An 8738-nucleotide genomic window follows, 5' to 3' on the forward strand; every position below is an offset into this window, starting at 1 on the left:
GATTAGTCCAGCCACAGGCTGATTTCTGAGTACCTTTCATCCATTCCATTGATGGCTAAGTGGACAGACCTCTTTGGAAAGTTCATGACACACTCGTCTGCTTTTGCAATCATCTGTCTGCTTTGAAATATCTGGCAATTAGCTGGTTGAGTCTATTTTTAAGAGCCTTAGTTAATAAGAACACACTGTTCTAAAGAGAAAGTAGGTTTCAAAAACAAGTTTAGATGCATGGAAAAAAACATAAGGTGTAAAAGCCGTAGTGAACGTAATGAATCTTTTAAAGTGCTCTTTCAAATTATTGTGATATTCATGGGAGCTGGAAGCTGAGAAAAAGCTGCTTGAATATCGAAGATACCACATTTTTCTTGTTTATCAAATTCCCATTTCATTCTCTAGCAAGTTCTGAATTATTGATTTGCACGTTGATAAAATTCACCCTAAAGTTAAAAAAATGATGAAAAGAGAAATTTGAATTGTAAATATTTCTATTAAAGTAATTATTTTAAAAAATGTATAAAAAGCCCAACAAAACCCACAGAAATTTAGCATATAGGTAAATCATGCATATTGTACAACATAGTAGCCTTTCATCTTAAAATTTTGTCTAACACTGAAGCATAAGATGAATACAGAATACACAGTTTTTGTGAAGTTATTTGTTTGGAACTGTTCCTCTGAGATGTAAGAACTGTGAACCACACTTTTGATTTTGCCTTATTGACTTACCTATAATTGCTCACAGACATACTTCCCTGAAACCTTTTTCTTTAATCTTAAATTTTTTTTGTGGGTATGCTGGATAGTAAACCTGACTGGATGTGGTCCACTATACTGTGTTTCTGATAAAAGCTTGAATTTATCTTTTTAATCTTTTCTCCTTCTGTGGTGCTCCCAAACACAAGCATTATTTTTCTTTATGTATGTATACAGAGAGAAAAACTTTACCCATACCTTACAAATACACTACATTATTTCCTTTCATCTTTTATTTAATAAATGGTTAGATGGATAGTAGCTTTAATTTAAGTAACTTCATTCATGAATAATCTGCTGAAAGATATATCCAAGGACATCTCCTCTGGCCTAGGAAATCTCTGAAGCATAAACCACTATAATGTCTAAGAAAGTATTTATTATGTTCATGCAGTGGATTCTCTGGGATACTCCACTAGTGGTTTCTGTGCATTGGAGACAAGATGAGTCTTTAATCTAAAGTAGTTCCCAAGACATTAACAAAATGATGTAAGGATATCCTTCAGCTCTTTTCTGTAAAAATTCAAAATTCTAAGGCAGGGGAAAAATTCTGATATCCACAGAAACACTATGATGTTCTTTCGTAAACAGTAGTATATTAAAAAGAAAAGGCTTTAAAAAGTGTTTAGATTTTACACATTGTTTTTCCTGAATGCATGTCACTAGATAAAATGAGAGTTTATTATGATCACCTATGGTTTTTGTCCATTATTTGATTAACAAGACTATAGTAGGACATATTTTGTATTTCTCTCTTAGATTTTAATTTTTCTCTCACTTCCGTTCATTAGGGGAAAGTTTACTTAACAAAGTAAATGCCCAATAAAGAAACCATGAAGAAACTATGGCCTTTCCTTAAAAGGATGCTGAGGTATCATTTGTAACTCATCCAAGACATAAATAAATGCACAAAAGTATAAATCAAGTGATTTTGGATAATGGAGTAGTCCATTTAATCTTATGACTTTTTCTTTGTTAAAATCAAAAAAGTTATTCAATATTTAAGCAATGGCCACAACTTTCAACACTTCCTTTCCCATTATTGTAAAAAATAATTTTAAAAAATTGTAAAGAGGAAAAGTCAACACACTGAAGTAGGCTGATTGGAGAATCAGTTAATAGAAGAATATTTAAAGCAATTATTATACTAATTGGAAAATACATTGCATATATTTTATTAAAAGGCCTTATTAAAAACGTTATTAAGAAAATGGACAAAATTCCTAGAACTGTGAAGACCAGTAAATGTGTGGATATGCACAAACACAGACATAAAAAACCAGACTCAAATATTCATTTATGAACTGCCTACAATGCTGTCCATACTATAGTCATACTATATAGTGTATATATATATACTATATATATACTATATATATATCTACACACACACTATATCTATATCTATATCTATATCATCTATATCTATATCTATATTCATAATGTACTCATACTGTAGGGCTTCCTGGGCTTTTCCATTAACTGTTCCATACACTTATGTCAATCCAAAGGACCAAACCAACATAATACAAGAAATCTAATAGGCTTTGATACTTTAAAAATGTTTTAGCTTTGTCAACAAGCCACAAATAACATATTAATCTAACCAGGATGATCCTCACATGGGTCTTCCAAAGGACTGCTATAATTACTCTCTTTGTCTTAAAGCTGGAAAAATTGAAGCTATTAATCTGACCCACAATGTGATATTTAGTTAAATTTTGACATGACCATATTTTCTTTAATATTCGAACAAATAGAACTAAAATACAAACACTTTACAGATTAGTTTCAGAGAGAGTGTGAGAGTGCACCTTCTGCTCTTTCCTTTTCTACTGTTGGATGCCTTTCTTCATACTCAGCTCTATTCTGCATCTAGAAGACACTATTAAATCCTGATTCTGGAAAAAAAAAAAAAAATAAGAAAGTTTTCTAGACCAATGCCACTTCTTATTGACACTAGAATAAAGTAACAATAAAGTAACAGAAGAGAGTTAAAAGATCTTCACCCTTTTTTTATCACTACTATAAATAAATTATTAGAAATTTTCATTCCTAAAACAGTGCCAGATACTGCATTTTTTTTTCTCTTCTTAATATAAGTAGTTAAGTTTTGCTCAGAAGCTACGCATCATTTAATTTCAAGTTGTACTTTTTCTTCTTTATAATTTAGCAGATTTTCCATTTTCAGATTCATGTATTAGTGCAATAAGCTACTGGATTTACAACATGAAAGACATGGATGTACAAGCTTAGCCTAAGTTCTCCTATTTCCTATGACACTATGAATAAAGGACTACTACTTTTGGCCTCCAGATCAGTTCACTACCATATTGCCCAGAGCAATTTTCTGAAGGGAGAGTGATGCAGTTTTTTACATTGAAGCATTTATAGAGTAAATGTCTAGGTTTGTCCTTTTTTGATTATTCAGGAATATGAATTCCTTTTAATTTCTGCTAATCACTGACTTGTCTTACCATGAAAGAACTGCATGAATATTTTATAAGGTAATCTATTTTTTTTAATCTGTTATTTCAAGATGTTTATAGGTATTCTTATTTCTTCATACAAAGAACACAAGGCAGTTTTCCCCTGTATTTTATGGCAGGAGTCTCATTGCAATATATCTGGTGGCTTCAGTCGTATAAAGTTGTGAAAATGTGATTGTGCTTGTCTGCCTCAGTAGAGTGTGTTTGGATTACCAAGGCAAACAACTTTCAAAAAAATTATTCAACAGCCGTATCTGGGAAAATGCAGACTAAAAAACCTGTCACTTCAGCACTTTGCCAAACTGAAATAAAATAATATATTCTTTTAGATATCTGTTCTTGAAGAAAACTAACTGGTGTTGAGTCAGCATCTGAAACGTTTGCACTAGGGTTATTTGACAATATTCATAGGTTTTAAATGGGTAATTTATTTTGTGTCTGGTACCTGCAAGTAAGAACTACCAGCACACTGATTGCTTCAAGCTCTTCAACTTGCAATGCAGTTACCAGTCTTTCATGGAAGGATAAACAGTCAGTTCTTCATTATTCTCTATTATCAGAGCAGTCCACAAGTGTTGGTCAATTAGGCTCTTTCAGTCTCTGCTCAATGGGTTAGAAAGAGACAGGTCATGGGTAGAATCCTGATCTATAATTCTGTAGCCAGGTAATATTATGTTTCCTGTTTGACGAGTCCATAAGTTTGCAAGGGCTCAGGACTACAGATTGTCAGGCCCATACCATGTGGACTTGCCTTGATCAAAAATTATTTTTAATCAAAAGTAATTATTACAGAAGAAGACATTTATGCAGAAAAGGTTTAATATTAATAATGATGCAGGCAAAGTTGTCATATTGTACTCCTTAGTTTTTTATACCTTGTCTTGGATCACTATTCCACTATTGTCTTGGACCACTATTCAGGTGGGAAGATCCCAGAATCATAGAACCATAGAATCACAGAATCATCAAGGCTGGAAGAGACCTTCAAGATTATCCAGTTCAACGATCCAGTGGAACACCAAAATCACCATTCTGTATCACCCAGCAACAGATCCAAACACCTCTTGAACACATCCAAAAGGGGACATTTGCTAAAATGTCCTGATATCACATTCTAAGTATTCCCATGTCTTGGTTAGCATTTCAAGTGATAGAACACTATCTTCAGGCATATTGCCCACATGTTGCCCACAAAATAATTTTGAGGCATTGTAGGCACTAAAATAGAGTGTATTCTTCAACTTCATCATCCAGTGCAACAGGTTGCTCAGAGAAGCTGTGGATGCCCCATCCCTGGAAATGTTCAAGGTTGGATTGAGGGTACTCCTGAGCAACCTGGTCTAGTTGAAGGTGTCCTTGTTCTTTTGTCCTTAATTTTTGGACAAAAAAAACCACCAAAAAACCACCAAACAAACAAAAAAACCCAACTTCAATTAAGATATGGACAGCCTCAAATCTAATCAATTTTCTGAACCAGACTGGATAACACAGCTGAGTCTGTGTCTCCTATTTCCTAGAAATCAAATATTTTAAACACTTGATGCCTAAAGTTTTAGCTTTCATGTTTCTCATATTCTGTGCTCCCTAGGTGTGTAGTTTGAGCTTCATATAAAGTGTTAGTGAGCTCTGTTCACAGAGTAGGTAGACAAAACAATTCCTTTTCCAGCTTGATACAAAGGACAATTGCTACAAGTTTCAGGCCCATAAACAAAGGTGGACTGAGGAGAGAAAACTAGAAGGATGTGACTTCATGACCTGAAGCTGTGATTGGACAATTGACCCTGACATGCAGATGGACCAAAATTTATAAAAATGTGAGATCTTGTGACCATTTGTCCATTTTGTGACCATTTTGGGTCCATCTTGGGTGTAGCCCTGGCCAGACTCTTGTCTGCCCAAGGTATGTCCTTTAAGGTCTTTCAATAAATGCCTACTTCATTCTTAACTCTGTCTAGCCTCTGTTCTAGGTCAGCTTTCTCAAGGCACAACACCTGCCTAACTAGTAAAAGTGTGAATTTTCCCCTTAGTCAATTCAGCATAGATTTTTCAGTGAAACTAGATTTCCCTACTGATTTATAATTTGGGAGCCATTCATCAAATTATGTGTTAAAATAGAATAGATGACTACCTTTCACTGTCTTAATTAACTTTACCAGAGTTCCTTTTTAGTATTAGTTCTCTAGGTGATATTTTGTGAAATACTAGGGTATCTTAACATTCTCAGTGATATTTACACTGTATTAATTGTCGTATTTTAAATAAAATTTCACTTGCTGTATCTTTAACCCTTAGCTTTGCTGCCAGGCATGCTGCATCAGGTTTGGAAGAGGGAATAATATTTTTCTTTTTAATTTTTTCTTTCTCCCCACCTTCATCTGTTTTTTTTCCCTTTATTTATTTAAAAAGGAAATTATAATAATGCTTGGTAAACAATGCTTTCTATTTAGCTATGGCAGAGGGTTAATGCAGAGAAGAAAGTGTCATACATGCAATCCATAACATATGACATGTTGGACCAAACTCATTCACATTATGTAACATTTCATATGCCAAATAGGGCCAGGATATTTATTGATAATCAGCTTAATTGCTTATTACTCAGAAAATTCAATTGAGCCACAATTTAATCTTTTAATTTTCACTTTCACAAAATATTCACAATACATACCTAACTAATCACATTGCCTACAAAGGTAGCAATTTGGAGTTTTGCCACGTATTTAATTACTGTGTATTTGCCAAGATATTTTTTTGTTATTCTTCTGTTGTCACCTGTCACTCAGTGAAAATACTTGGCTGACATTATACAGCATCATTGATCTTTACCTGATGTAAAGCAGGTGACATAACTTACAGCTTCTTCAATCGTGTCTTGAATGTGAAAACTCTGCCAAGTTCCTTTAGATGTGTAGGACATCAGACTATAGATTAGGACACTAATTTTGAAAATAAGGATATTAATTCCTACCAAGAAATTAATAGGAAAAAAATGAAGGATTTTCCTATTATAATAAACCTGTGATTTTCCCAAGATGAACAATTAATAATACTTTAAAAGAGGAAGGAATATTCCAAAACAAGAAGTCTTGTTGAAGGGTATATTGTGTAAAGCCATTCTTATTAAAGGTTGTAGAACTGAACATAGTCTTAATGAATAGCATGAAATATTTTTATTTAAATAATAATTAGCACAAATTCTGCTTTTAGGCATGAAAAGAACCTTTATATGTTTTGGATTTAGCAAGAATATACTCAGTACTAAGATTTGTATAATTCACCAAGTTCTTGCAGTTTGATTTAGGAATTGAGTATTTTGGAGACACAAATTTTTTCTGCATTTAAATATGTCAAGATGGGTTTAAAAACCTTGCACCATATATTTCTTTTAATTAAATTGCTTTATCTTAGCATAAAAACTGTCATACTTGAACTTTTATATTATTATAGTAGATATGAAGTGGTTTTATAGCAGTACGAAGTCAAGAGCTGAGTTAAAATAAGAGCAGAAGAATAAAAGCTCAGTTTTCAAATATTATCTAGAAAGTGTTGAAGACAATGTGTTTGATGAACTTCACTACTGTTGCTATGATTTCTAATGCTCATTTGATGTCTAAAAATGCAAATTTCTTTGTATATTTTGTTTCACGTCATTGATAAAGAAGCTTTTGATTTCAAGATATTCAGTAAGTCAAGAAAAGTTCTAACAGTACCTCTGAAACCAGCAATTTTTGTAACCTACCTGAAAGGATTCTGAAAATGGTGTCTGAGTAGCACACTGATTTACTAACACTGGTTTTTATTTAGTGTTACAGTGCTAGGGAAATCACAGAATGACCAAAAAGCTAATGCTGGATTAACACTTTAAAAAAGAAACAGGATAACCTTTAAAAAAGAAACAATATTAGCCATCAAATGGTTAATATTTAACTAATAAAGAATTGAAGCCATATAATATTTAAGTAATGAAGAATTAAAGCCATATAATTTAAGCTACTGAATATTGGTAAGTGATTTTTTGTCTTTCTTAAAAGGATTTCTGATGTGGTATGCAAAATGCCATTAATTTTGGATTCTGCAAAGAATGTTACTCACTGACAAGTAAATATGATCACTATGATCTTATCCCCATGTGGCATGTTAAATGCATTAAGAGCTACCCAACCCATAGATATTAGCCTGGTATTTGACACTGACAAGTGGAGGAAAATGGGAGTGGAGTGGGACTGCATATGGGTTGGTACTTGTGTGACTGTCTCAGAAGTTTTTGTTCATTCCCTAATAAAAAAAGGGGACATTTGGTGACCTGGTCTAGAGATGAGAAAAATCAAAGTGGTACCACATATTAAGGGACCCCCTAGTGCTCTGGTTTAATTAAAGAAGAAAACTACAGAGAAAACTGACCAAAACTTTTTTTTTTTTCTTTTCCAAAATAATACTCTATTTCAGACATTAAATGATTCATATGATCATAAGTCATTAGACACATAATGGATATTGGACAAAAAAATACTCATTTCAAAAAGTCAAAGGGTTCAAAATCTACACTGATAGGTAAAACATAGTTTTTATACAGCACAATTTCACATTAACTGCAGATTCAGATACAAAAGACAAAATGTAGAGAAGAAAAAGGAGAATAAATTTCTAACATGACCATGAAAAATACAATAAAGGAAGAGGGAGTATGCACAGACATTATAAAAGTTCGTGTGAAAGATGGCATATATTATTACTATCTCAAAACAACTGAAGTGTGTGTGGACAAGCTCTGCAAAGAGTGGCATGGTGCACTGCTCCACAGCCCGCTCTTGGGCACTCTAGTCCAGCCCAGAATGGTTTTCAGCCACCAGCACACCAGAATGTCCACCTGGAGGGCCCCAGGAGACCAAAACAGATAAAAGCAGTTGCACAAAGGCACACATGGGCACAGTACATTGTTTTTATTTTACAGTAGCTAAGGATAGTGCTGGAATTCAAGCAGTGATTATTAGTCCTTCTCTGCCTCCCCGCCTCTCTCTCTCTCTCTCTCATTCTTTCTTCTCCTAATTTCCACTACTCAAAATCTGGATAACTTAAACTTGGGTGGGTTAGAATTTTCTGAGTCAATGTGAAATGCTTTATTTCAACTGAATGTTGCTTTAAAATTTGGCAAGTACCATTGTTTTCTATAGTTTGACAGTAGAAGTTTGTTGTTTAGACTCTTGAGAATGTTGTCATGTTCCTCCTGTGCACTTGCCTCAGGGTATTAAAAAAACTAAGCCCATGTAAGAAACTTGTTGAGTCCACAGCTTTACAGATGACAGGCAAAATTTGTTGATCAGATCAGCAAAAAGTATTCCAGTTTTTCTAGTGAAGAAGAGTGGGCATGAGCCTAAGGAGCCATTGAAACCAGCTCCATGTGCTTTTTGAGGCATGCATGAGGTGTAAAACACTCATGGGAGATGTAACAGCTGCATATCTGAATGTAGCTCTGTTTAATTGTGTTATTTATTTTTT

Source organism: Cyanistes caeruleus, chromosome 3 (genome assembly GCF_971803275.1).
Source record: "Cyanistes caeruleus chromosome 3, bCyaCae1.hap1.1, whole genome shotgun sequence".
Taxonomy (NCBI): domain Eukaryota; kingdom Metazoa; phylum Chordata; class Aves; order Passeriformes; family Paridae; genus Cyanistes; species Cyanistes caeruleus.